This window comes from Simochromis diagramma, unplaced genomic scaffold, assembly GCF_900408965.1.
Source record: "Simochromis diagramma unplaced genomic scaffold, fSimDia1.1 OVJJ01000031.1, whole genome shotgun sequence".
Lineage (NCBI taxonomy): Eukaryota > Metazoa > Chordata > Actinopteri > Cichliformes > Cichlidae > Simochromis > Simochromis diagramma.
In genome coordinates, this window is record NW_024386983.1 from 304113 (window position 1) to 309047 (window position 4935).

At 45.6% G+C, this 4935-nt stretch overlaps 1 protein-coding gene across 1 annotated transcript in view; it reads left to right on the top strand.

Moving 5' to 3' along the window:
• The window catches only part of LOC120738418 (flocculation protein FLO11-like), a 25319-nt gene extending 24683 nt beyond the window's left edge, over positions 1–636 (top strand). The window contains exon 3 of the mRNA XM_040039636.1: positions 522–636. The gene's annotated coding sequence lies outside the window, so the exon portion shown is untranslated. The remainder of the gene's footprint in view (positions 1–521) is intronic.
• Positions 637–4935: the final 4299 nt, after the last annotated feature.

Sequence of the window (4935 nt, forward strand, 5' to 3'; positions counted from 1 at the left end):
TTTTTTCCCTGGCCGCCTGTGCCTGTCGTGAGCCTGTTTTTGTTCTGTTGCTTTCCCGGCTCCAGTGTTTGCACTTTTGTTTTTGTTTCTGGCTCCTTGTGTTTGGTTTGTTTCATGTAAATCTATGAAATACAGAACACTCGATACAGAGCAAAGCTGATCCCATATTACTGAAACCAATCAAACGGTGCTGACATCAACATAACTGCAGATATATCAGCGCCCCAGGAGTCGGTGCGTCCTCGCCAGGTATGACAAAAAACAAAAAGCAGCTTTGAAGCAGTGAATGTTTTTCTTCTTGAAGGATTTGAAACAGTTGTTAGTGTTTTGTTTACCGCCAGCCTGACGATGAATCGTTTAATCATGTCTGATGAAAGTTAAGTCTCGGCTTCGCTGGAGGACTCAGTGTAGGATTAGTGAGCAGAGGATCCACAAAGTCAGCAGCCCCGGATCAGACCTGATGAAAACAAAAGTGATGGTTTACATTTTACAAGCTGATTTTTCTTTTGCAAAACTACCAGTGACTGTGTAGCAGGTTTGTTGGTGTCTACAGTTTGTGTGTTCTTCACTGTAACCAGAAGGTCGCCGGTTCGATCCCCGGGCTCTCTGTCCTGGTCGTTGTGTCCTTGGGCACTTTACCCTACCTCCTACTGGTGATGGCCAGAGGGGCCGATGGCGCGATATGGCAGCCTTCTGTCAGTCTGCCCCAGGGCAGCTGTGGCTACAACCGTAGCTGCCTCCACCAGTGTGTGAATGTGAGAGTGAATGAATAGTGGAATTGTAAAGCACTTTGGGTGCCTTGAAAAGCGCTATATAAATCCAATCCATTATTATTATTAAAAGAGGGAATATTATCTAAACCCAATGACCTGGCAGGATGCTAACAGCGTCAGGTGTTTGGTGGATCCTGTCTGCAGGCTGAAGACGAGATGGGCCATCTGACCCTGAGGGGTGCATAGCCCCATGAAGCTAATAGTCATTTGTGTTTCACGCAGTAAATGACAGGCAGCGGTCGCTGCAGCTTTAAGAAGTCTCACGTCTCCTGAACAATCCCAGCTAATTGTTCTTTAGCAGCTGTCCAGACTCGATGGTTTTCCTGCATAGACCTCGGGCTTCAGTTCACCGCACAGATTTTCAGTGGGATTGAAGTCAGGGCTCAGTGACGTTCACTTTGGTTTTCCGGACGTCGTTCTTCACCTGGAGCAACGCCTGTTTTGGACGTTGATGGCACAGCTGTGTGCACATCAGTCTGAAGTTGTTTTGTACCGTGTAACTTTGTATGTTCATACTTCTGTAATTGTATGCAAATAGAAACGAGGCATGTTGCCCAGTTGGCAACGAGCATGTTTAGAAATGCGACGTTTAAAAATTCCTGACTGTTAGAAAACAGTAAGTGACAAACTTTAAATTTCATAATAATTTGTCCTCATCTGTATGTAAACAACACTGGACTGAGCTCAGGGTCTGATTGTTCAGGTCCTCTGGAGTCCCTCAGGGATCAGACCTGGATCCTCAGATGTTGTAGAGATTGAGACTGTTTTCTTTACCCTGCCTGTCACGTTGAGGTCACCAGGTTCAGTCTGTCTGGGAACAGCAGCAGCGCCGGCCAATCAGCGGCCGGGATTTCTGGTCATCCAGTCAGTCCCTTCATCTCGGTACCCCAGACAGAGGGATGGTGATTAATGGAAGACGCTGGAAGCTGGTTTGAGTACAGCCGGAGTGCTGATGAAGAGGTGATGTGAGTGCAGAGAGTCATGACAGCGTAAGTAGTGATAGTGCAGCATAAATGGAGGTGGATGGAAGGACGATGGTTTGGGAGACGTTCAGAACAAAGTCCTGACAGCAGATAAAGTGATAGCAGTCACATTCCTGCTGATAGCCACGCCTCACTGATAACCTCGTTTACACAACGCTGCAGGAATGCGGCTGCTAACACAAACACTGCTGCCTGCTGAGAAACTCGCTGTCTGGGGCCCACAGAGGAAAAAAAACACACTGACTACATCAACAGGGACACTCGGTGTGGGATGTGTGAAGAGCGAACATCCTGGATCAGGTCCTACTGTTCTGCCCGATGACCCCTCAGAGCACAGCCACATCAGTGCATTGTGTTTAATCTTTCAGTACGAAGTGCAATCAAACATCGGGGGTGTTTGTAGGATTTCTACATGGGATTTCACAGGAGGAGTCTGTGAATAGACAGACACTTTATTGATCCCACAGCGAATAGTGTTGTGGAGAAAGTGTCAGACGAGATCGTGGGTTTGAAGCTGTGAATTGAAGGGTCGATGCTGGATGTCATCAGTGTGTATGCCCTACAGGTTGGAGATCAGGTAGAAGACAAAGAGACATTGGGGAGGAAGTTGGTCAGGTGTGGTGTTAAGGAGAGACATGCAGGAGGGCAGTATGTTTATTTACACAGCGCCAAACAACAGTCGCCTCAAGGTGCTTTATACTGTAAGGTCGATCCTACAATATTGCATACAGAGAAAAACCCAACAATCACATGACCCCCTATGAGCAGCACTTTGGCGACAGTGGGAAGGAAAAACTCCCTTTTAACAGGAAGAAACCTCCAGCAGAACCAGGCTCAGGGAGGGGCGGGGCCATCTGCTGCAAACTGAAGGAGTGTCACCGTGTCTTTTTGGATCAGAGAAAGATCAGAGAAAGCAGGTGATTGGTTGCTGAGAGAGGAACTGTGCTACTGCATTAGGAAGTATATGAGGGTGCTGCAGTATGAGGACAGAGAGACAGAGGCGAGGCGTGAGGGACAGATGGGTCGACCAGTAAGTTCAGAATCCGTGGACTATGATGTTTGCAGATGACACTGTGATCTGTAGTGAGAGCAGAGAGCAGTTGGAGGAGATCCTGCAGAGAAGAGGAACGAAAGAAGACAGAATACATGTGTCTGAATGAGACGGAGACAGGGAGGCAAAGACGAAGGAGCAGAGGGTCAACAAAGCAAGGGACTGAGCTGAAGTTACAGAGCTGAAGCTGTTCAGATGTTCACTGGGTCTATGAAGGGGCAGTCGGAGAGCCTGAGATGGTTTGCACATGTGGATGTGATAGACCTGCCAAGCAGCAGGAAAAGAGAAGATTGATGGATGTGGTGAAGAGGGTTGGTGTGACAGAGGGGGATTCTGGGACATGGTGACCTGTAAAGGCAGCAGCTAGAAGAAGATGAATGAAAGAATGTCAGAGTGTAAATACTAGCCTGTGCCGTCCAAGGTGTCCAGGATGGTAACGTCTGTTCTGTCTGCAGGACAGAAACAGGACATCCGGGTCTTTTTGTCTTTATGACATGCGCTGTGCGACTAACTGATTTGTGTCACTGGCTTTCATAAATGAAGAAAACTCGACATTCAAGGCTTCTTCAAAGAGTGATGCCAAAGTGATGCCATATAAGGACAGTGAGGTGAAAAACAATCAGACAGCTGGGTATGAAACTAGCTAAAGGCGATTTGACTGAATGGTGTCGACCTGTGTTCATTTTGTCAAGGAAGAAATCCAGAAGGTCGCAGCGTTGGCTCAGGTAGCAGTGACAGAAGTATTATTCAGTCTATTTGGTTTGTGCGTATTGTTTGTGATGAGGTCGCCTTTCAGTCTTATTTATGTTCTGGTTGTGTTCGTCCTGTCAATAAAAATCACAAATTAGAAACAGAAAAGCAAACTGCAACGTGCAGTTGACCGCTTGTGTTTGTAACTAGAGGACAGCGAGGACCATAAAAAGCCCGAAATACAAAAAAATTAATTTAAAGCAGGACCAAGTTACAATATCACAAATCCTCTGTTATTTTACTGAACACATGTACATAAACAGTATTTATGGAATATTGAAACATTAATATTCTTGAAACATGTACAGATTGTTTTCACGACCTTGTGCTGGTTACTATGCAACCCTGACAATATATACAAATACAGCTATTCATCTGCACATGTTCCCTAATATCTGTTGTAAATAACAACAAAGTAGCTTACATGAGTGGATTTATGCACACGCAGCGCTACACTGTAGAAGAGCAGCTATTGGTCAAGTCCAAGAATCGGCCAATCATAGAGCCAATGGCATCAACCCTATTTTCTCAAACAGGCACAGAGACTGTGAGTCTGAGGCTTTAAGAGCACATGTAACCTGACAAACATGTGTTTAAGAGTCTGGTGTGAGGGCCTGTCAGTGAGGCGTCTGAGGGCAGCACCACGTCCTCCACTCACCTGTTGGAGCACCAATCACCGTGAAATCCTCAGCCGCTGTCCGTGGTCCTGAAATTCCAGCAGTTTATTTTGAGTGGAATTAAAGTTTATTAAGGAAAAAAATGTGTTTCTAAAGTTTATTGACGTAAACGCATTGATTAGACCGACGTCCGTCTAAAGTGGGGTGGGGTCCAAAGTCGATATTGTCATCCCACCGTTCTCACCATCCCCAGCCATCCTGCTTTAAACCTCAGGGCTGTGAAATCCATGCCTCCGCCACGCGGAGATGAACCCGGAGTTTTGTTGTTGTTGTTGCGTCTCTGCTTTGGGTTGGAGTCTCCGTTGAGTTTGATGAGTTAATGTAGAATCGGGTGTTTTATTTAACACATCTTCATCTGACCCTGCAAATAAGCTGACGCGAGGCTCTAAATCTGTGCCAGCTGTGAGCAGCTTTCTGTGAGACTAAATCTCAGCTTAAATCATTTTCTGACAAACCTCAGGGTGATCCTTTTTTTAAAGGATGGACCAGATTGTAGATTTGCCACTGCAAACATGTTTATGGATTCTTGTTAGCGTCTCTGTGGAACTCATTTAAAGTGCTGCAGTCGAGTTAAACAATCAAACAATATTGGATCTTTTGTTTTCTTGCAGGGTCTAAATTTCAGTATAAAGCACCTTGAAGCAACTATGATTTCCTGCCATATAAATAAATAAATGAATTGAACTGAATTCATTTTCTAT